This window comes from Psammomys obesus, unplaced genomic scaffold (assembly GCF_907164565.1).
Source record: "Psammomys obesus unplaced genomic scaffold, mPsaObe1.curated_primary_1811, whole genome shotgun sequence".
Lineage (NCBI taxonomy): Eukaryota > Metazoa > Chordata > Mammalia > Rodentia > Muridae > Psammomys > Psammomys obesus.
The window spans coordinates 27,167,811-27,193,314 of NW_026596046.1; the positions used below are offsets into that span (position 1 = coordinate 27,167,811).

At 38.3% G+C, this 25,504-nt stretch overlaps 1 protein-coding gene across 15 annotated transcripts in view; it reads left to right on the top strand.

Moving 5' to 3' along the window:
- The window catches only part of Dlg2 (discs large MAGUK scaffold protein 2), a 1,446,492-nt gene that overhangs the window by 866,034 nt on the left and 554,954 nt on the right, over positions 1 to 25,504 (top strand). The window lies entirely within an intron of this gene.

A 25,504-nucleotide genomic window follows, 5' to 3' on the forward strand; every position in this document is an offset into this window, starting at 1 on the left:
CTTCTTTAAGGGTTGCATTGAAATGTATCTTCTTCAAATGGATATGTTTATACCTACCCAGAATTAATCACATCTATAATATATGATCACCCTTTCAATAGATTACCTAAGTGCCTGAAGACACAGTCAGTCTAAGATAAAGACAACTGATTTTTCTCTCAGGTTGTTGGAAAAAACCCAGACAGTGGGTTTATCCATTCAACCAGTAGGGATGGGCAGGGCAGTGAGGGCAATGTGCTCACCATGGCTCTCTCGTGAAATTAAACCTGATTGCATTTTCATTTAGCCTTCACATTTCACTGAAGCATGCTTTTAAAAGGCTTCATTTGTAGCACAATCTGCTAAATTTAACCTTATATAACTGCCTAAGATTATTTCTCCATCCCAAGCTTCTGCGCCAAGGAAGTAAGTATTGGTCGATATAATCTCCAGTTAGTTCAAACACCTGACCTTTGCTTGGCATCTGAATCAATGACTCCACTTTCACTTCAATGCTTACCATGTTCCCTATTGCTTTCTTCCCACCAGTTCTGCCGAGTGGATGTTGGTGTTTAATCTGTAGCCAAGAAAGCAAGGTTTCAGGCTCACGTGTGCAAGAGCCGGAGTGTGCGTGGATGCGTGCCTTGAAGGACAGGCTGCTAGAGCATGTGGATGCCTGGAAGGGTGGAGCTTAAGTGCAGGAGAGGGTTTTTGAAACATGCTCAGTGGACTAGTGGAAGGACATAGGGGGGCATGACAGAGGGAGGATGGAGGGGATCAGGAGGCGCTGAGGGAGGGGGCTACAGCCAGAATACAAAGTAAATTAATAATGATAATGATAATAATAATAATAAAAGAAAAATGAAGTTTCCTGTTCACTCAGTGGTGTTGCTCTTCCATGACACTGGGAAGGAAGTTAGTAATTTCAGTTCTGTGACTTTGTATATTTTTTTCTTAAAAGAGAGTTCCCCTGAATTATCTGATTTTCAGTCCTCCTAAAATTCTTGGGTCTACCGTAAAAGATATGCTTTCTATTGCAAGAATTATTTCTATTGCTTTTAGTGTTTGCTTGGAAGAATATATTCTGCTATCACTGTAATTGGCAAATAATATTTAATTAATTTTTATTCAGTGGAGCTCTGCAGGTAATAAACAATTTAAAGAAAGAGACTCTCTAAGGATGATAAAAATTATCTTTTAACTCATGAATATTCCATTTTTTCATTTTGCACAGATGGGTGATTTCATTTGAAAGTAATAGAAAAACACTGAACAGCCTGCATGCTGCAAGTCTAGAAGTTTGGTAATAAAGCCTGAATCTTGAGCTAACTCTTCATGTGCCAGGCATTGAGCCATCCCTGCTTATACTGAGGGAGGAGTTATGCACATGTCTTATCAGAATTAAAATTATATCTTATATTTTAAGTTTGGAAATACCAGACCCATCTTCTCCAGTTAATTTTGGTAAATATAGCTATCTCCCTGGCAAACAAAAAAGGTATGAATATAATCATTCGTTTCTGTTCCCTTTAACAAAAAGATATTTTTGTGCAGCCGGATCTGACTGTTGAAGCTTGAGTCTCTTGGAGGCGATAAAATCAGATAAAATATATTTTAGATGAGCAACTAATAACATCTTAAGGAAAGTCTGTATCACCTTTGTTAAAAACTCTGTCACATCTGTGTTTTCTCTTTGCGTTGTGAGGAAAAGTTGGGGATTGATTGGTGTACTCTGTCGTTTACTTGTAGATTGTCCTCCTTTTAGCATTTAAAAAAAATTAGTCAAAATGTCCCGCCATCTCTTATACGACCTGAGTGTGTAGGCAGGGTGAAAGGATGTGGTTGAAAGGGTTCTTAGATGGAAGAAGGCCTCCATTTCCATCCTCTTTGAGGAGGGAAGGATCTCAAGTTGTGTCCTGGCAGCAGCAGGAGAGGGAATTACTGTAACGAAGATCTCTGAGAAGACTGTAGTCAGTTCATTGTATGAGATTCTTCTTCTTCAAGAGCTAACAGATGAATGTTTTTCTCCTTTTTTTTTTTTTTTTATCTACCAGTGCTTTCTTGTATTGATTCATGGAATGACACATTTTAATGTCTTTCTTTAAGAAAAGAGACTGATCCTTTCTCTTCCTTACATAAATGTTTAATTGAGATCTGATTCTGTACAGCAAAATGTACAAATCTTAAAGGGTACAGGGCTCTAGGTTTGATAGATGAATGTCCCTGTGGAGCAAACATTCCCAATTAAGATATAGTGACAGCCAACACCGGAAAGTCCTCCCATGTCCTTGTCAGTCTGTGACCTCCCACAAGCCACTGGTATCTGATTTTCTCCACTAATTGACTTAGTCTGTCCTTAAACTTATATGAATCAAATCAAACAGTACTTACTTGTGTCCGGTTTCTTCTATTCAACATAATGTTTTTAATATTCACCCATTTTGTTGCATTTTTTGTCTGTTATCTTAACAGCAGACATTTCACTTGATTTTAATTGTTTGTCTATTCTGCATCATGCCTAGTCAATTCTCTTTACTGGCCTCTTTATAGTGATTTATTGCAATATGCTTAGAGTATTTACATAGAAATAGAATATATCTGTCATAAGGATGAGTTTAACTATTACAAGAAAATGTCTATTCTTTCTTTTCCTTTCTTTTCTTTTTTTGGGGGGTGGTTTTTGGAGACAGGGTTTCTCTGTGTAGCCTTAACTGTCCTGAACTTGCTTTGTAGACCAGGCTGGCCTCAAACTTACAGAGATCCACCTGCCTCTGCCTCCCCGAGTGCTGGGATTACAGGCATGTGCCACCGCTTCTGTCTGTTTATGTCTTTTCTTAAATTTAATAAGAAACTACCAAGTTGTGTCCTGGTAGAAGTTTTGCTTCATAGTCACATCAGCACAGGATGAGAGAAGCAACTGCCTCGCCTCCTCTTCGGCATCAGATACTGCCAGTCCTTTGATTGTAGCTCTTCTAGCAGCATTCCTTCCTAGTCTTGGCTATTAATGATTTCAAACAACCTTCGATGTTTGTTACTCAGTAATATGGCCTCTTCTGCTGAGTATTGGTCCAAGAATTTACCTATGTTTAAAAAAATGCTAAACTTTTAATTATGGATCAGTTTAGATCTACATAAAAATTGATAAGTTGGATGTTTCTGTGTGTCCTTTTGATAGATTAGATTATTCTATTACTGCTGTTTTTCAATATTTAGGCACTGATATTGGCATTAATTAAAGTTTAAACTTGGTTGGCATTTCACCAAAGTGTTTTCATGCTTAGGTTCTCTTTCTGTTCCAGGATTCAGCCCGATGTTCCCAATGTTCTAAATAGCATATGTTTGGTGTGACACTACGATTTCTAGCCTATGACAGTTTTTCAAAATTTTCTACCCCATGCTTTCTTCTCATGATTAGAGTAGTTTGAAGAGTATTATGAAGATGCAGTGTCTCTTGTCACATCCTGTGAGAGGGTTTGTGAAGTTGGGTAGCTATGATTGCTTGGTTAATGTAGCCCTCTAGAATCTTTAAAGCAACAAAACTTGTTATTGCTGTATATGTATATGTATGTGTATGTGTATGTATGTATATGTATATGTATATGTATATGAATATGTATATGTATATGAATATGTATATGAATATGTATATGTATATGTATATGTATATGTATATGTGTATGTGTATGTGTATGTATATGTATGCATGCCCATATATATATGCTGACATCTCCAATCTTTGTATTTATTAATTTCTGTTTATATCATCGCTACATATGAATTCACTATTATATCATTTACTGTAATATTGTTATCATCTCTTGCCCTTGTGTATCTGTTACTGCCCTCTCTAAGAGTAAGGAAGCAGGGGCCCACAGTCTATGATTTAACATCACTGTTGCTACACACATCTAAAGTAGCTTCAAAATTTATTCTAGAATTCCCGTGAGAAACCGATTTGCTCATTAGAGAACATCTTTTATGTTTATTGTACAATTGTTTTAACTTTAAATCATAGGTTTTTAGCCAGAACACAATTTTCCGAAGTTAACTGGGTCACTTCTTTGTGTTCCCATTTTAAAAACTGGAATATTTACTTTTTAAATTATTTCTGTGTTTTTGAACAAATTTAAAATGTAATTTTCAGATACATGCTTTTTAACTTTTTTTCAGACTTTTATGTCCCACGTTTTTTATTAGTCACTTTAGATGAGAAATTGAAGTTTTGGTGAAGTCTAGTTTTTCAGGGTCACTTGTATTGCTAGTGCTTTACATATTTCATCTAAAATATCTTTACCTATCTCTAGATCCAAGTGCTAAATTGTTTCTCTATAATTTTCTTAAAATTGTAAGTTTTGATAGTTTTTCTCTAACTTTCTTAGAGTCTTATAATTTTCATAAATGTGGTTTCTTGGGTTATAAAATGCACACATTGAGGTCTCATTTTGCCAATGTAAATATACAATAGACCTAGCATTTGTTGTAAAGGAAATGCTTTTTATTTGTTGAATGCTAGTAGCATCATCACCAAATCATTTTTCCTGTTTTCTTGTGAAACTATATATGGATTCACTGCTCTGTCACATTGGTCTCTATATATGTGGGGTTACGCCAATAACATACAATACAGCCTATGAAATGGACCTTCATAATGAGTACTGAAGTTAAGTACTGCTGATCCTGACTTCGATTTTCTTTTTCAATAGTTTTTTCCTATATAGGCTCTTTAGATTTCTGTTCAGAGCTGTGGCACAGTTTATAGAACTATATAGAAGTATATTCATTGGATTTCACTGACTTCTCAAATTAGCTTAAAAGGAATTGGCATGTGTACAACACTAAGCTTACAAGATCCATCTCCTTAAATTGCAACCCTGCACGAGGCCACATAATTCCTGTGGCAATGGTGACAGGTTTGGAAACACATAACGATCAAAAAAATAATTCAGAATAAAAAAATACAGGGCTTATTGGTTGTTTCTAGCCATACACGTCTGCTTTGCACCATGTGACCTGCACACTTTGTTCTAAACACAAGTTCAGTTCCCAGCACCAGTATTAGGTGGCTCACAACCACCTCCAATTCCATCTCACACACATAACACACAGCAAAAGACACAGATACACAAACACTTTAAAATATCATCCATACCATTTAAAGATTTATTTTATTATGTATGAGCGTACTTACACATATCTGTGTAAATATACACAAGGATCAAAAAAGGACACTGGATCCTTGGAGCTTGAGTTGCAGGTGTTTGTGGAATGCTGAGCTTGATATGTGGGTGCTGAATTCTGAACATCAGTCATCGTAACTGCGCAGCAAGCACTCTTAACCATTAAGCTATCTGTCCAGTGCCCAAGTTTCCTTATGCTTTATCATCAACAAATGTTTTCAGAATAACGCCTTTTATATACCTGCATACCAAGAGTATTTTAAAATAATTTTTTTGGATGAAAAATGGGTAACAAGTGGAAAAGAGAAAATTTGAGGAAGTGAAATTCTAAACCATAAGTGTGGTACATAATTTCATTTATTTAGATGTTTCTTAATTTCTGTGGTGGTTATTTTGTAACTTTCACCAAAAAGCAGGTATATCTTCTGTTAAATGTTTTATATTTCTATTGAAGTAGCATTTTATTTTGTTTAGATGATAGAATACATAACCGAACATGTTTTCATACATTTAAAAACTGTGTCCTAAAGACTTTCTGGACTCACACAAAGGGTGGGAATAAGACAGGGTGATGGAGAGGGAGGGAGAGAGAGACAACTTTGGAAGGTATGTGTTTTCAGTTCCTTAGATTACATATAGCATGTGTCATACACATATGCTTAGAGACTCTAGCTCAATTTTATAAATTCTACTTCTTTTCCTTATCTATTATAATGGCTATAGTCTTTAAATTCTGTTACGTCAAAGATATGGAAGTATTTCAAATGATTATAAAGATTTTATCAAATTATATTTTCCTTGTGATTTTTTTTCTTTATCTGGTTAGTGTGTTAAATTATGGTGGATGATTTATTGAATATTAAATCAAACTCTTATTCCTAGGACAAATTTTTCCTTGTTCCTTGTTCAGGGTATATTAAATATGTCTATAAATTTAATGTTGTCATAATTTAAGATTTTTGTTTTTGAAGGATTATGTTGTCAGGTTATATTCCCAGAACCATGTAGTCATCAGATAATGAGTTAGGATGCTTGTATTCCTCAATAAAAGATTGTCTAAACTAGGATGGTTTGCGGGCGTGTCCATGAAGGACTACATTAACTCAGGTGGAAAGCCGTGTCCACTGTGGGGACAGGTGACTCTGGATTGGGTAAGAGTGGAGAAAGCGGCCTGAACACTAGTATAGATGCATTCGCTGATAGTTCTCCACCCCAGAGTGGGGATGCAATGCGATTAGCTGCAGTAAGCCCATGCCTTGACTTGTCAGCAAGTATGGGCTGTGCCTGAAACTGAGCCTGATAAGCCGTTTCTCCCTGAAGTTGCTGTGGTCAGGGTATCTTGTCACAGTAACAGGAAATGAAACTAAGGAACCCTGGACAAACTGTACTACCTCACTGCCTACCTATAAAGAACTCTGTCATTTTGAATGTTAGCTTCAGGGGTCTTTCAGACTCTTAAATAATCTAATAAGATATTATAATCTAATACTACCCATATTGTCTTTATTTTGCCATATGTTCTCCTCAATAGAGGGCAGAATTTTCTAAAGTTTCTAAGCTGTCTTTGCGTGGTTTTCTGTTTTTCCAGTTGGAACTGCATTTTAAAACTTTATATTCAGTTCAGGCATATTCTTTACTTAAATATTTACAAATAATTACCATAATTTGACATCTTGTTTTTAGAATATGGACTATTTATTTGTAAAATTAGTTATAAATTTTTTTCTGATATTTTGAAATCACATTACCTATAAAATGCAGCAGTATAATAACATTCATTTTCTTATACTTAACCTAAATAAAGCTATAGGCTATCTATTATATTTCCATTTCTTTAAGTGGAAAATAAAAAATCAATTTTTTTTGTCTTTATTGAGTAAATTTCCCTGAAGCTCTTGTTTCTTCTGAGAATCACTAGCATCCTCAACATCATAGTAAGTGGGGCCCTTTCCCTGTTATTCTCTACAGTGTAAGCACTAAGGCATTGTAAGGAAGGGCATTAAAGGCTTTTGTTTCTGAAGTACAGGAGTGCTTATACATGCTGTGTCTCTTAAGCCAGTCATTTCTTCATCTGTGAAAATGAATCTAATACTATCTAGTATCTATTCCAGAGTTGCTTTATAGCTTAAGTTGTTTATCACAGCAAAATATCCTATGGATATATACAAAGAAATGGTACAGGACTCTCCAAGTGAAGAAGAGCAAACCCACCTTCCCCCGATAGTGAAAGGAGCCCTACGAAATTCACAGTGTATTTTCTCTTTAAAATTCTATCAAAGGTGAAGTATAATGAGTAACTTGTGGTAAAATGTGGACAGACAAAAGGCAAACTGTACCTTCAATTTTTACATTCCCAAATTGTGTCATTAGAAAGTATTTTAATGAGAAGATTTTTGGAATTTTTACAATGACTCACAACAGATTTCCAGGATTGCCTGTGTGTAAGGAACACTGATTAAAATGTCAATATTACAGTTACTTAATTGGATAAATATCTAGAATACACTTTTCCTTCATAAAAACTTCTTTTTTAAAAATATTTTTTGTATTAATCACAGTTTATTCATTTTTATCCCAGATGTAGCCCCCTCCCTCAGTCCCTCTCAATCCCCTCTCCCTCCCTTATCCCCTCCCATGCCCCTCTCCAAGTCCATGGATAGGGGAGGTCCTCCTTCCCTTCCATCTGACCCTACCTTATCAGGTCTTATCAGGACTGGCTGTGTCTTCCTCTTTGGCCTGGTAAGGCTGCACCCCCACGCTGGGGTGGGGGGTCAAAGAGCCAGACACTGAGTTCATGTCAGAGACAGCCCCTGCTCCACTCACTTGGATACTGAGCTGCCATGGGCTGCATCTGAGCAGGGGTTTCAGGTTATCTCCATGCATGGTCCTTGGTTGGAGTATCATATCGATCATGTGCTGTGCCTCTGGTTTTGGCATCAAGGTTGTGCTGTTTGACATTTGATGAGACTTTCTCAACTATAAAAATACATTCTAAAATCAACAGTATTGAAACATCCTCTGGTTGGTATACGTGTTTTCTTAAGATTATTCTTTCTTCACACTTCACAAGCTTTATGGTGATGAACATTTAAAATTTTTCCTAGGTCAAATGGGAATCATGATTCTTTCCAAAGTTCTGATCCTGGTCTAAATAATAAATGACCTTAACTCTTTGGAGAATAAAATTTCATTGGCAATATATAAATTTAATGTCTTTTAACTGTGTTATCATAATTTTATGCATGGTAGATTTTCATCCTATTGTATTTGATTATACATGTGGTCATTTCATCTCCCTCACTTTGAGGCCTTCCTTTGGAGGTTGACATAATATGCCATTAGGGACCCATCCAAAAGAGAGTAAATGTGCTAGACACGTACTTGAGATGGTTTGGAAATCAACCTTGAATTCTCCTATATATTTAATAGACTGTGGGTCATAGTAGAACATTTTTTACGCTATGGTCCAAAATTATTTAAATACATATGGAGTTAACTGTCATTTTTATTTCTATTCTAGATTTTCAAAAATACTCTGTATACCACAAAAATTTTAAGTAACAAAATAATTAATTCTCTTTAATTTACTATACACTGTGCTAGTCAGTATATTGAAAATCACTGGTCCTGAACCATCACATAATTAAATTAAAAGCAGAACATTCTTCCTCTTCTGACGGAAATGAAACTTTGCACATTTTCCCTGTTCTGCATTACATTATATTCTCAGTGTTGGTCTTTTGATAATACAAATTAGCTTTTTGATTGTTCCATTCCACGTCTCCAAAGCTTTTCACACAGATCTTTGTTCAGACTGGGCTTTTTTTTTTAAGATATAATACTACAGAAATTTATTCATATTTTTATCTTCTGTATTATTTGAATCAGCATGCAACATGATAGATTGGCAAGACAGAGAAGGCAACATAAAACCTAAGAACATACACATTGGTGGAAAATGGTGGCCATGTATGCTGTTCAATGGTTAAGAGTACATACTTCTCAGAGGCCCTCTGTGATAGGCTCCTGTCCTGTTCCCTGTGTTCTCCCTCTTCTGATGTCCATCTCATTTGCCTTTCTGAGTGAAGATTGAGCATTTTACCAGGGTCCTCCTTCTTGTTTAGCTTCCTTAGGTGTAAGGATTTTAGAATGATTATCTTATCTTATATCTCTAATATCCACTTATAAGTGAGTATATACCAGGTGTGTCTTGCTGCTTCTGGGATACCTCACTCAGGATGGTCGTTGAATGTCTTGTTTTCTACTTCCCCTTACACAGTTCCACCTGAACCGTGTGTGTTGCTGACATGCAGCTGTTTAACAGAGCGTTGTTCTCTCAGTTTCGTCAGGCAGTGACAGGGATTGTATCATCGATGTCTCTCTTATGTTCTGAGTGCAATGTAATTCAGTGATCCGATGTGTTTAAAGTAATTCAAAGCAAGAGTTTTCTTTAAATAGTAGAATTTAAACTATTACTAGATCAGGGGCTGGAGAAATGACTTAGAACTTAAGAGAACCGGCTGCTCTTCCAAAGGTCCTGAGTTCAATTCTCAGCAACCACATGGTGGCTCATATACCATCTATAATAAAATCTGGTGTCCTCTTCTGGCCTGCAGGCATACATGCAGGAGGAACACTGTGTTCATAATAAATAAATCTTTTTTTTTTAATTATTAGTTTTAAGAGGCTGATAGTTTGGGTAAACTTTGATCTGATTTTATTGACTACAACATACATATAAATTATTTCATTACATTTTGTCTTGTGTTTAAATACAAATAATACATTTTGTGCCTTTGAGGTCATGACTCACAGTATTTTCCAAGCCTAGCTTGAACTCCTAAGCTAAAGGAATCTTCCAACCTCAGCTCCCCAAATCCAAGATTATCAATGCATGGACATATGCACAGCTCCCTGATCTCTTTCCTCCTCCCCCAGCAAGAGTTTGTTTTTGTGCATAGTTATCAGGAAGACTCACCCCTGGGATTTAAGAAAAACAGAAGGAACTTTCATCACAGAGGAAAAAGACAGCTACTAAGTGAACGTGCCTGGCATAATTCAATGTAATTATGATAAAAAGCTCATGACATATAGAAGGAGCCATCAGGGCCAGAACCTGGCTTAGACTTAGATGCTGAGTAAGACTGTTCTGATGAAATGATGTGTGGGCAGCTGTTCATCAGCAATTGTCATGATTACATAGGAATGAATTATTATCCCCATCTTAGCGATCAGAACTATAAACTACAGTTTCAGACAACTACAGGTTTAGTACTGTTGAAGAACTCACCTTGGGTGGGGCCAATGTCCAGAACTATATGACTATGCAACCTCTTTCAGGATGATATACAGTTCCAAAAGAAAGCACGAGATAGATTGTGTGGGATGATAACAGCTGAAGGAAAATATATGGACTGAGAGAGAATAGAGGGAAAGAGAAATTTTATGAAAAGGGTCTGTATTCTAATGAGAAGCAATGAGAGGTTCATTTTTACAATTAAATCAGCTGAGACATTATACAAAATCTGTGTGTCCTTACATGTTAAATAGGTGTACAATTATGTTTTTCCCCCTTGTTTTTCAACTTTGAGTCTGTGGTTCTTTGGCCGTTAAAATTTTCAACATATTATTTATTGATTGAGTATGTTCTTTTATTTTGGTTTTAATAGGTACATGAATATTTATTGTTATTGCTACTACAAGTCACATTTTCTTTTGATCACATGGGCAGAAAGAAATGTCGATCTGCAGTCTTCCGTGCTGGTGATACTCTGGACAGGATGCTGTTCTCCAAGGGGGAACACAAATAGGTACCCCACTACCAATGGCAGAATAGCAGGGACTGTGCTATCGTAGGACACCTGAAAGTTGTCCAAGAATACAGAAAGACACAGAGTTCTATTGAAGAAATAGTTCTCATGCAATATCTTCTTTTTCGAATGCTCTTTCAGGGCAACAGATCACTACTGTTTAATATGACATGCAAAGGACTGCGTATAGGCCGCTCCTTGCAGTGTGCAATGCAGAGCAAACTATGGTGTTTTAAAGACCGCCCCCCCCCCAATACTTTCTTCCCTGGCATCTTCTGCATCCATCCATGATGTGCCGACTTAGCATCCTCATATCTCAGGTTCAGTCTCATTCGAGGTTTGTTCCAAGGATTGACTGATCCCTAGAGTCACTGTTTAAATCCATGGCCCTAGTGAACATTCGCCTTCCTCCGTTCCTGTGACCTTGGGGTCAGAGGACCTAATAGGTCATCCTGTCCTGACTGTTAGCCTAGGGGTCTGTCAATTGTGGTGTCAGGTAATTACTTGACCCTCCACTACTCACACTTTAAACACTAAAAATCTCTTGCTAATTAAGCTGGAAATGTCATGATTTAAATAGTGTTGTGTCATGCACATAGCATGTACTTGTTATGAGCTGGGGTGTTTACATCATGGTCATCTGAGATATCAGCATGGTTTCACCCATAAAGCATATTTTGTTGCAAATGCTGTCTTCTCTTAACAGATCATCAAATGAAAAATCTCTTTGGTCAGATGGTCTGTGACTTCTGTATATAGCATGTCCTTTGAAAAAGACAGATAGTAGATTCTATCAACTTCATTCAGAAAGCTGTGTTACTCTTGTGTGGCAAGCCTCTAAATTATTCTGCTGTCATATAAAGGCCAAACTTCGAATGTTGCCTGCAAGGACAATGCCAGATTTATAAGAGGGATCCACCCTTGCTAACTCAGAGTTTCTCTGTAATCTGTCTCCTGGGAGCTAGAGATGTATGACACCATTCTCCTTCTTTTCCCTGTGTTCAAAAGTTACATCTCACTGTTACACACTGTGCAAGCCTATTCTTTGTGTGTGCTTTTAAACCTTTTGTTATGCTCTAAAATGTTATGTAGTATTATTACATCAACTATTTCCAGAGCAGAAATTGAGCTACTTGATAATGGTAGCCCAGGCAAATTCCAAGATGTAACCATAGTTTTCTGATTTAGTCACTTCAAATGGCAATTCGGGTTTGTGTGTGTGTGTGCGCATGTGTATGTGACGGTGACTGTGTATATGTATGTGACTGTGCATGCATGTGTCTCTGTGCCTACGTGTTTGGCATCAGAATGCAATGCATGCAGCTGTTGGGTAAGTAGGTTCCACATCCATATTTTCACACAGCGACCAGCAGAGAACATCAAGCGTCTCTCTTTCCCACTCCTTCTAACTATCTGGAGATACAGTTTCTTACTGAACCTACAGCGAGGCGAGTTGCAAGTCAGTCCTGTCTAGCTGACTCCGATGGTTCTCCTGGTTCAGTCCCCCACATTGGTAGGACTACAGACACTCAACGGCCACATCCAGCTTTATACATAAGTGCTGAGGTTTTGAACTCTGGTCCTCATCACTGCACAGAATGTATTCTTAACCACTGTGACGTCTCTGGAGCCATCAGCTTTACTTTTTGAGCCAGTATCTATCGATGGACTCAGATCACAGCAACTCTGCTAGGTGAGCTGGCTTCAGGAATCTATCTGTCTCTGTCCCCTCCCTAGCACTGGAATTACAGGCATGCATTGCAAGAGCTAACATTTTTTACACGGGTGCTGAGTATCTGAACTCAAGAATCCACGCTTGCAGAGCGAACACTTCTTTGACCAAGTCACTGTCCCAGTCCTCAGAGGCAGATTTTAACGGAAGGTTCTATGTACAAATCACGGTTTGTTCATATATTTGCTGCCAGGAAAGCTAATCTGCACTAAGAGTCCACATTCTTTCTCTACCGCTGCCCCTCTTACTGCCCACTCTTTGGACTCAAATTACAGATTGTGTTCAATTGTCAATAATTATGAAGTATTAAGTATTTTTGAGATTATCCTTTAACTCGTTGTGTAGTCAAAGACAATTGTTGAAATCTTTATCCTCTTCGTTCGGCTTCCCAAGCACTGGAACTGTAGATACGTGCCATCACACCTGGCACCAAGAATTATTTATTGTTAATAACCATCTGTTCTAAGTGCCCCAAACCAGTTAATGGAAGAGCTTCCTTTTATCCAGTTAATACTTCTTTTAAGAAAGTCTCATAAGAATATGGCAAGCTGAGAAATATGAAGAAAGCTTCATTCCAAAAGAGGAAGGGGAGAAATGATTTGCATGTTAATTGTATAAATCATTTTTCATGACAGCACGAATACTTCCCTGCCATTTAAAACTATATTTTCTGTGTCTTTCGAAGTCATATTATTTCATTATTTTTTCCATTTAATAAAACATATGCTTATTGCAAATATTATCTTATTTTGATATAGTTTAATGGCATTTACAGTCCAACTTTCTTGCTTTTATTTTGACTTGGTATCTATTGGCATATACATCAAACGTTGTGGTGTAGGATATTTGTAATAGTCTATTGGCACACTGAACTTTTCCGACTCTAATTCTTTTATCTCAAGGAAGTTTAGAGAAAGTTTCCCTTAAGAAATCACTTGGAGACTGAACTGTCATGGCTACATCTGTGCAGGGGTTCTAGGTTATCTAGGTTGGTGTATCCATCTCCAAAAAGACCCCTGGGCCAAGATTTTTGGTTCTGTTGTTCCCCTTGTGGAACTCCTGTCTCCTCTATCTGTCTCTCCTTCTTTCATAAGATTCCCTGCACTCTGCCCAAAGTTTGGCTATGAGTCTGATCACCTCCCCCTATGTGGTGGGGGGAACCTTACCAGGTCACAAAGGAAGACAATGCAGCCAGTCCTGATGAGACCTGATAGGCTAGGGTCAGATGGAAGGGGGGGAGGACCTTCCCTATCAGTGGACTGGGGAAGGACAAGGTAGGAGAAGAGGAAGGGAGGATAGGATTGGGAGGGGCATAAGGAAGGGGGTTTCAACTAGGATACAAAGTGAATAAGTTGTAATAAAAAGAAAAGAAAGCACACCTTCAGTTTCATTTGTAATCATTGAAAGAGAGGTAATAGTTCATGGTGTCCCATGATCTGGTAGTATTTCCTTTATGAGTCAACTGGATATAATATTTTATTCCTCTGTGATTTTCAGCTAACACCAGATAAAGCAGAATCAGAAAAGGAGAAGTGAGTAAAATAGTCATTCTACACACTATCCATCTCACCTTGTTAAACCCAATCTGCAATGGTATTGCTACTAAAATGATAATTCTTGATATTGGTAAATATTTTAGAGAAAGAAATGAACCTATGTTGAACATTACTCAATCTAAAATACAATTCAGATACTAAGATCATTACAGAAAATCTGACTATTCTAGATTGCATATTTAGTTGGCAATAAAGACCAGGTATCCTGATACTTAGAGAAAAACTAAAACTATTTAAATGGATGTGGTTTTCATTGTTATTTTTGTATTTGACATCATTTCTTCTCTTAGTAGTATATCCAGGATTTCTGTGTGACTGATGCATATATGATTATGTTAATATGTAATACTAATTTGATAGTATTTACCTTTTCTCTATCAATAAAACTGGCATACATAATGCTTCTTGTAGAATTAGCTAGTTCAGATTTGTCTGAAATTTTGAAAAAAGTCAATTCTAGAGAGTGAGAAAGAAGGAAGAAAATTACTTTTGAATGAAGAAGCGATCTTCAACCGCCACCAACTACCCTTTCCTTTACTCTGAAAGTGATACAGATTATCATGAATTTCACAACAGGGAGCTTGGTGGGCTCCAGAAAAATAACCAGACCAGGAGATGTTTCTAATGATTGAATCCAGTGTCCGTTTTTATTCCCAAATTGAACATTCATTCTCAAAAACAATACTAAAGAGTCTAAAATTTTGTCAGAGACTGTCTCTTCTCCCCTTTTTAGGGAGTCCACATGGAGACTGAGCTCTCTATGTGCTACATCTGAACAGGAGGTCTAGGTCCTCTTTATGCATGGTCTTTAGTTGATGCATCAGTCTCTGGAGTCCCTCCTAGCCCTAGCTTCTTTGGCATTGTTGGTCTCTTTATGGGGTTCCTGTCCCCTTCAGGTCCTTCTATCTTCCCCTTCTTCCATAAGATTCCCTGTGCTCTGTCCAAAGTTTGGCTGTGAGTCTCTGCATCTGCTTTGATCCCCTGCTGGGTGGAGTCTTTTAGAGGACATCTGTGGTAGGCTCCTGTCCTGTTCCCTCTCTTCTACTGCTTCCAGTATCTATCCTGTTTTTCCTTCTGAATGAGAATTAAGCATCTTTCCTAGGGTCCTCCTTGTTGTTACGTTAGTATGTTTATTCTATATTATATGCCTAATATCTACTTATAAGTGAGTATATATGACGCATGTCTTTCTGTTTCTGGAATACCTTATCCAGGATGATCTTTTCTAGTTCCATGCATTTGCCTGCAAATTTTTAATAGCTGAGTAGAATTCCATTATCTAAACCCAATTTCTGTATGAACTCGGATGCCTGTTCTTTGATTAATTCTCCCTGGGAGGGAAGGGGGACAGCTTAGACAGCCCACAGAGGAAGAGGATCCGGCAGTCCTGATGGGACCTGATAGGCTAGTGTCAGACAGTAGGGGAGGAGGACTTCCCCTATCAGTGGACTAAAGAAGAGGAATAGGGGAGGAAGAAGAAGGGAGGTTGGGACTGGGAGGAGACAAGAGAGGGGGCTACAACTGGGATACAAAGTGAATAAATTGTAAAATAATAATAATAGTAATAAAAATAGTAAATTTTTTAAACGAGTCTAAAAACACAGAACTACTGCAGGTAAACTTGCCACTGTGCATGGTTTCAACACTAAAGAAGACTTGTTAAAGAAGTTTCTTTGATTTGTGTTTGAATTACATTGCTTAGTCACTAGCCATCCTGAAGAAAAGACTCGGAAGCATGATATGAGCCAGTTTCCTGTTCTGAATCCAAATGGGTAAACATAAGGCAACCAATGGGGTACAACTTAGAAACTACAGAATTAAACATTCGCCACTTGTTATATGCTTAATTGCTGTATTTCTTTTCCTTGAGTGTTTATGTATGTTAAGCCAGTTTTCCAGACTGCTTGAGCGAGTCTCCTCTCCTCTGGTTCACTGCTTCTTGCCCTTATCTTTTCAGACTAAGCACTGAGCACAGAATCCCATTCCCCAGATACTTCCTTCACGCATGCAGAAAGCACCCATCTTCCAACAAACCCTCAGACTGACGTTCTTACACCTTAATCCTGAGTCTTTCCTAACTCTACTGTCTGGCTTTCATGCAGGCTCCAAGCTTCCAAGAAGCTAATTTGTTAGAAGCTGATATTGATAGCATTGCCTATAGATTGTTCTTAGTATCACCATTGGCCACTTTTGACACTACTGTGTTCAGTGTCTTCAGAGTATGGAAGACAATCAAGACTTATTAGAATGGATGAATGAAAGAATGAGCAAATGATGTCATGAATTAGTTAGCTTTCCTGCACAGCTTGCCGTTGCATGGTTCAACTTAGCAAGCAGTGAAAGAAAGAACTCCCAGGCCCTCTGTGAGTCTTGCAGCCAATGCGCTCTGAGTGGTTATTACCGACGCATGCAGGCCTCGGCACACGCTGCTCTTTTTCTCAAATAATCACTTACTGGCCTTTGGCTAAGCACACTGCTCCTTCAAGGGCATTCTTTGGCAAGAGCAGAAACAAGTTCTTGCCAAAACCTTCCTTCTAGAGAAAGAGAGCTGTGGCTTTGAGGTTGCAACTTTAAAGTCAGTTTCCGTAAAGAATGAGGCTTAAACTTTGACTTCAGTATTAGCTCAGTGGGAAAACACATTTTTGGGGGGTGGGGGAAGAACACTTTTTCTTTGGGAAGTCTGTGAGAATTCTTTCAAGATCAACGTGTTAAAAAAGCATATGCAAAACAAAGATGAATCCATAACATTATCAGCTGAACTTGTTTTAAATTCTGTTTCAGTTCTGTCCTTTTTAAAATGGAGACAAAGGCATTCTTACCTCCTAATATGATAATGCATGTGAGAATACCCTGAGCTGTATTATGAAAATGTGATTTTTTTTGTGACTTAAAATGAATCCGTAATTGGTGAGTTGAAAATATAAATCCTTATAAGAAAAAGAAAATATAAACCCTTAAGTGTTATCTTTCTGAAATTCAGATTTTAGATGCACAAACATCAGTTTTTATTCAATACTGTCGTCCGTATATGCCCTTATGTAAGTGTGTTCAGATAAATCCTACAATGGTTCTTCAATTCTCAGGCTGGCTTCTTCTACTCTAGTAACTGGATCTTTGCTTTAACATGGACGTGGGTTTTTTGTTTGTTTGTTTGTTTTGTTTTTCTCATGAGGCATTTTGCCTTATTTGGATGCTAGCAAGTTTATAAGAATCTGTATTTAAAATTATTTGAATGTGAACTAGAAACCAGCAACAGTATCCCATTTGATACTGTAAAAACAACTGACTGCTGTGGGCATTTTGTAAAGACTTCAGGCAGCAGTGGTTACATTTTAAAGTCTTTCTAAAGATCCCTTCTAAGGAATACATGCCACGTTGCCAAGGCAATTTCCCTATGAAGAGCACTCTCTGTTTTTCAGTCCTGTGTTTAAAGTAATCAGACAAATTACTCAGGGAACATTTCTGTTCCATTGATTAATAGTTTCAAGTAGCCTAAAGGCCTTTACCATGAACAGCTGTCCACATGCCCTTCATTTGCTCTAACAGGCAAGAGGTGTTAGTCGCTAGCCATCCTGGCTGGAACAGAGCCGTAGATGCAGCGGGTGACAATGCCAGGAACACTCAGCAACACAGACAGGAAAACTCCCCTAAAGCAAGACTTGAAAAGAATGGAATTTTGTGGGTTTGAAATGTATTTTCTCTTTTGGTTTTAAGATGCTCAAATTCCAAAGGGGCAATTGGGTTAAGGAGCCCATGCTGAAGTGTGATTCATAGCTGAAGCAAGAGAGAGGCCTCTCTCATTCTCCGGGAAGCCAAGAAAGAAATTCTACACAAGTACACTGCCTCGAAAGCATTATAAGCCCCTTGGTTTCAGAGAAAAATTGACAAGCTGTCCCTCCAGAGGCTTTTCAGACTAAATGAGTGCTTTGAAAGTAGGAATCATATTTTTCTCTGTCAGCTTTTGTGAGCCAAGACATCTAGAAAAGTGTCATGATGGGAAGCACAGTGAAGGCAGCTCAGCTCCATGTTTATCAGTGGCAAAAAAAATGCTATCAGTTTGTCACATTTATATGGAAGCATCTTATGAAGTTTAATTTATGATAATGCATAATATTTTATGCATATTTATATAAACATATAATGTATTCTGTGCTTTAACCTAAAATGTAACTTGGCAAAAATCATTAAAGATAGAGTCAGAGGAACCTAATGAATGTCTCTACCCTTACCATGAGTCTATTTAGTTGCATGATTGTACCCAAGTAGCAACTACTAACTGACCTACATTTAAATATTTTTAAAGTAATTTCTTCTTTTACCACATCCTCTCCAGCATGTGTTGTTACTTGAATTTTTGATCTTAGCCATTCTGATGGGTGTGAGGTGGAATCTTAAAAAGTCATTTTGATTTACATTTCCCTGATAACTAAGGATGTTGACCTTTTAATTTTTTTTTCTTGTTTTGTTTTTACTAAGCTTAGAAATGTAAAAATTTGGGGAAGCAGTAAATGCTATATTGGTTTTTTCCATTTATTTATTTATTTATTTATTTATTTATTTATTTATTTAACTATCTATTTATCTATCTATCTATTTATTTATTTATTTATTTATTTATTTATTTATTTATTTATTTATTTATTTATTTATTACAATTTATTCACTTTGTATCCCCACTGGAACTCCACTCTCCTCCCAGTCTCACCCACCCTTGCTCTTTTCTCCCTATGCCACTTCCCTAATTCTTTGATAGGGGAGGACCTGCTCCCCTTCTATCTGATCCTACCCTATCAGGTCTCATCACTGCTGGTCAGTGGCCAGCTCATTGATCACCTCCCCCTGTGGGGTGCAGCCTTGCCATGTTAACCATTTCTTTAAGTGTTTATACACCATTCAATATTCCTCTGTTGAGAATTCTGTTTAGCTCTGTAACCCATTTTTTAATTGGATTGCTTGGTTTGTTGGTGTTTGACTTCTTGAGTTCTTTATATATTCTGGATATTAGCCCACTGTCAGATGTAGGGTTGGTGAAGATCTTTTCCCAATCTATAGGCCATTGCTTTGTTCTGTTGACAGTGTCCTTTGCTTTACAGAAGCTTTTCAGTTTCATGAGGTCCCATTTATGGATTGTTGATCTTAGAGCCTGAGCTGCTGGTGTTCTGTTCAGGAAGTTGTCTCCTGTGCCAATGACTACAAAGCTCTTTCCCACTTTTTTTTTTTTTCTAACAGATTTAGTGTGTCTGTTTTATGTTAAGCTCTTTGATCCACTTGGGCTTTAGTTTTGTGCAGGGTGATAAATATGGATCTATTTGCATTTATCTACATGTAGACATCCAGTTACCCAGCACCATTTGTTGAAGGTGCTGTCTTTTTTAACTATATATCTTATAGGTCTGGATGTTTGCTGTTAGGTTTTTATAACAATTGTATGGTTCATATTTGTCCTATTTGGAGTTTGGAGTTTTTTTCTGTTTCTTGGAGCTGTGGTTTGATTTAGTAGAAAATTTCAACCATTATTTCTTCAAATGTTGCTTCTATCTCTCAATTTTTTTTCTTCTTCCTCTGGAGTAATCATTATGTTTGTTGTATGCGTTTTGTTGTTGTTGTTGTTGCTGTAATTTCTTCCACTGTCCATCAGTTTTTGGTTAATTCTGATTTGGGTTAATTGGATTCCTCTAAGCCCAGATTGAAACAGATTTTGCTCATTTGTTCAGTGGTATGCCTGGGCTCGATGCATGGTGTCAGCCTCTCTTCCAGTAGCACATAGCTGCAGATAGCTCATGATGTTTCCCAGTTTCCTAGGTTGCTTGGATATCAGCTTTGCTCGCAGGTTATATTTCAAGTCATTGAGCCAGTGGGACCGCCATCTTCCACCAGTGGAATCAGCTGAGGATGGATGGATGTTTAAAGGGAAAACAGTTTATGTTCTGCTGATGATTGATTGTTCTCTGGCAAGTGCCTTCGCACAGCACAGGCTCTCACTGAGTCAGTCTTGCGTCAGTGGTGAGGATCTACTACCTTCTGTGTGGTAGAGCAATCTTGCACACTCCCAGCTTTCTAGCAGGACAAAGATATGTAAACACTTTCAAAAACCACGACTCTCTAATTCCCCCGTTAAACTTATATTCAGTTTGGACAGTCTGTTGATTCCGCCCTTTATTATCACCTGAGGCCACTTCAATTTTCTCTTCCCTTGTTTGTTTGCCACTGACTGGAATCACTATTGTTTCCAGCAGCTGAGCAGGAGTATTTTTCTGTGTTCTCCAAATGAAGCCAGCCCCTCTGGCAGTAAGACTGAAGTACTCACTGCCTTTTCTATCCTGACAGACACATTGTACCTCCAGAACTTTTTATGAGAAGGTGAGGGTAGCTTCGGAGGGAGCTGTGCATAGGAGCACCCCAGGCTGGAGCACAGCAGATTTCTACTGCTGTCAACTGAGGCTCAGTAGTTTCTCTGGAATCTTTTGTATTTGGTCAGACTTCTGTATTTCTGTGGTCAGTTTTCAGAGTATAGAAATGATTATTTGGACAGTGCCATGTAGCTTTTGTTTCTCCTTTGGGAGAGGCTTTGCCAACCTAACTACTCATCTATCTCATCTATTAATTCTGCAACGATGAAGAGTATACTTGCAGTTCCTATTTTTTAAACTCTACTTTATTTTGGGGGCTCCTTAAGTCTCTACCTTCTTTCCAATCCCCTAACCCCAGGTAGGAGAGAAAGAAGGTTAGAAGGAAAGGGGGGGGGCGTAGATATCTTCAGACTTGATTCTGGCTGGTTAGGGTCATCAGAGTCTATGGGAAAATATCAAGCTCAGTCATCAGGATACGGAGCAGTCCAGCAACAGCAAAACGCACACACAGCAGGGCAAACAAGCAGCCTTCTTCCTCCTCTGTCCATGTGTGCAAAGCCCCTTCCTCTCTCTGCGCTCGCTGTTTTGATATTTGCAGGGGTCCTTCAGAATTTCACTAACTCTGGCTGGCAATGATCCCGCCTGGCTCTCTGAGCTGCACAAGGCTGTTATCAGCTGTGGACATTCCACACTTTGGGTTAAAGCAAAAACATATTTGTATAACATAACCGAGTTTTTAAAGAAACTAAAACTTCCATTACAAATAATAGTAAAACTTACCATGTGCGGAAGGAACAGTTCCAAGTACTTTATGAATTCATCTAACTTATACTACTTCATGAACTCACTGGGGCTTTAAAACTCTGTGAGATTATCATTTGTAGATGTATAAAAGGGTCAGATGTTTCATGTGTGTGGAAATGAGTGTATGGATGAGGGTTGTAGGAGCAGTAGAAATGGAAAGACAAGGTTTAATAAACGGGAGAAGAATCGTGGAACATTTTCTGGATGAAGAAATAAAAAGTATATATGCAAACAAGGCCATTTTAATGGAGGGTCATTAAGGAAAGAAAGGACAACAATATCATCAACATATGATTTTCTCTGACACTTCTTCCTGGCCTAGTGCCTGCCTTTGATCTTCTATAGAAGATTTACTTCTAATTAATTTATTACCTGTTTGCCCATGCCTAAAAATTTTATATAATATACTTACTTTAATATAACTTAGAATTCATAGTAGAACGAGGAGTGCTGTTCTGCGGTCACTTCTGCCCTCATGGTATCCAGACACCATTGTACACCAGGTCTGGTCTTGAAGGAATGAAGCTTAGGCAGGCAGGTGGGTGAGCAGCATCTCAGTCTGGCAGTGGATGTTGGAGAGAAAGCCTTCTCCAAGATGGTTTTCTTTTTTTCCATTTGCCTGAAATTTTTATTACTTTTTTATTTCTTTTTTTAATTTTTATTTTTTTAATATTAGTTACAGCTTATTAACTTTGTATCCCAGCTATAGCCCACTCCCTCACTCCCTCACAATCCCACCTTCCCTCCCTCATCTCCTCCCTGCCCCTTTCCAAGTCCACTGATAAAGGACCAAATATATCTGGGCACAGGGGTCTTTTATGAGACTGTATCTCCAACCAAGGACCATGTATGGATATAACCTAGAAGCCCTCCTCAGATGTAGCCTATGGTAGCTCAGTCTCCAAGTGGGTTCCCTAGTAAGGGAAACAGGGACTATTTCTGTGGCTAACTCATGGACTAACTCAGTGGCTGGCTCTTTGACCTCCCCCACCCCCCTGAGAGAGGAACAGCCTTGCTAGGCCACAGAGGAGGACATTGCAGACAGTCCTGAAGATACCTGATAAGCTAGCGTCAGATGGAAGGGGAGGAGGGCCTCTCCAAGATGGTTTTCAATGAAACAGCTCTTTTCTATTAAGGAGCATAAAGGCTATATAAACCTTGGAGAAATGGGTAGGGGTTTTCAAGTATGTGTACATTATTGGCTGGGGCTGAGGTGCAGGGAATGCTTCATTTGCATGAAGAGAAATTTCTGGTGCCTGCTGGATATGTCCTTATACGGAAGTAGGACGCTTTAAACTGAAACCTGTTTTAAACTGAAACCTGCCTACCAGACGACATGACTACTTCAAGGGTGGCAGAGGTGGGGGGCACATGGGGCATGCAGGCCCAGAACAGACAGGGAGCGTTCTTTACACTTAAATGGTCTCAAGATAAAAATCTCAGGGTTTGTACATGAATCGACCTCACTCTTGCTCCAGGCCAGATCCCCAGGTTGCATGGCTCAGCTGCCCCACAGAGGAAAATGGGGTGGGTGGACACCAGTGATGTAATCATCCATCTCTTGGAGCTCACACTATCACTTTCCAAGGCAGCACAGTCAATGAATTCTTAAAAGTTCATGATGAGGACTGGGCTGGAAACTGATAGAGATGCTAACTGTATCCGTTATACAGGCTAACTCCTTTACATAGCCGCTGTCACAGCCGCACCTTCAATATGGTAGACACCTCCCCCACTCCACAATTCAGTCTGAGAAGAACTGACACAGGTATAAAACCTTGGACCTCTAAATTTTTCTTTTGCAGTACTACACTGCTTATACATTGGGAACTATTCATTCTTGTATTATCCAGGTTAACTGCATCTAACAGTGTAAGAGGACAATCAAAACCTCAGTAAAATTTTTAATACAACCCAACACAGCAAGGTGATTTCTTTAAAGTCTTCTAACAATAATAGCCATCAATCATTCCCACTCTGACCACCCTTACCTGCTACCAGGCACAAATTGCCTACAGGGGTTTTAATTAGAAAGGTAGATAGTGGCCAGCCTAGGAGAATCATGAGAATAACTGTTGCTATGTGCGAAGAACTAGAGATTTGGACAGTTGTATCATCCAGTGAGATAGGACAATTCTGTAAATAAGGAGAGGCTTAGAGAGGTTAACTAATTCCTGAAGGTATATCTAGAGAATGAGAGAATCAGGTTATATGCCAAAGCAACCTGACCCCTGAGTCCCAGCTCCTAATCACCATACCAGGTTATTATATTCTCAGATAGAACCATATGAAATTTCTAATTGTGCATTTAAAAAATACTTAACCACCCAAAATTTCTTGTGGTTTGCTCAAAGATTATTTCTCTTTAAATGATAAGCTACATGGGTTGCACAATGTTATGGAAACAGCTTTTTGATCTAAGTTGAAACAATATTTTACTCGTGCCAAAGCACTTGTATTTACTAGCTGAACAGCTTTAAGTAAATCTTCTACTGTTCGAGCATTTCACTCACCAATAAAATTGAAGTAATAGTAGTGATGTTTAACAGTGTAAACTATTGTGGGGAAGAAATGTAATAATGTATTTAACGAAGGATGCAAATGAGTGGCGTTGTCATCAGCATCATGAAAAATAGGTCGCATAGGATAACTTGGAATCTTGCAGTTTCTGCATTTTGCCATCCTGGAGGGCAGGGAGTGGGGACAAAAAAGGCACTAATAATCAGTCCCTGTCATTGTCCTAAGGTACAATGGGGTGAATTTAAAGGGGTGAAATAAAGTAGTCGTTTGCTTCCACCCACATAGTATCTGAACCAAAAATATTGCTATAGTTTTTTTTTTTTTTTTTTTTTGTGACAAGCATTCCCAAGCGTTAATTTTTCTAGAACAGCACAAATTCAGATCATCTAGCAGGAAGATAAAGCTCTGTAGCTCTTTTGAAAGAATGTGAAGATGGTGATGGGCTTTTAAGCTGGAAAAAAGAAGCTTCTATGACCTGGTGAACAACAGAAAGGCAGTCACTCAATGTGCATTTGTTAATTGAAAGATTGACCTTAGAAACTGCTAAAAGGGTGACCCATATTCAGGCAAACAGGGAGGTAGCTTATTGTACCCAAGACTTTATAAGAAATTGTTACAGAGAAATTAAGGTGGTTTGCTTCTTTGGAGACTGAGAATGGTCAGCAGGACTGTATTTATTTATCTATTTATTTATTTATTTATTTGTACAATTTATTCACTTAGGTTTTTTTTTCTTTTTTCTTTTCTTTTATTTATTTATTACAATTTATTCACTTTGTATTCCAGCTGTAGCCTCCTCCCTTGTCTCCTCCTCTAGTCCCCTGATAGAGGATGACCTTCTCCCCTTTGGGACAGGACCTCCACAAGATGACCAACAGAGCCAAAAAACCTGGGCCCAGGAGGTCCTGCAAAGACTGATACTCCAACCAAGGACCATGCATGGAGAGGACCTAGAACCCCTGCTGGGAGGAAGCCTATAGGCTGCTCAGTTTCCAAGCGAGTTCCCTAATAAGAGGTTCAAGGGCTGTCTCTGACACGAACTCAGTGGTTTGATCACCTCTCCCTGAAGGGAGCAGCTGAAGATGATGTAGCCAGCCCTGACAAAACCTGATAGGCTAGGGCCAGCAGGACTTTAAATATGAAGGGTTTTGTAGATTATAGCAAATAGAAATCCCATAGCATCAGATCTAGTTGGTTTAGGCATTTACTATTCCTCATGTGGCTACTATGGGAGAAAAGGTTGTGAGCACTGCGGAAAAGCCAGGATTTAATCGTGAATGCTTCTTTAAGCATCAGTGAATGTAAAGAAAGAAGCTGGACTGTGGTGAAGACTCAGTGTAGTCAGTGGTCCTGTGCCAGGTGTAGCCAGGGGAAGACAGGAAGGGCAGTTGCTGCTTTGTTATTAGATACAAGGTGTTTCGGTCCTTTCATTCCTCACCACACACACTTATTTACGGATTTTGTTAAAAGAGAAAACATGTTCTTGATGAAATAATGAGAATAATGAACAAGATAGTTCTAATTTTGGGTTGCTTATAGGCTATGTAATTTGGGAGAAAATGCCTTAGAAATTTAG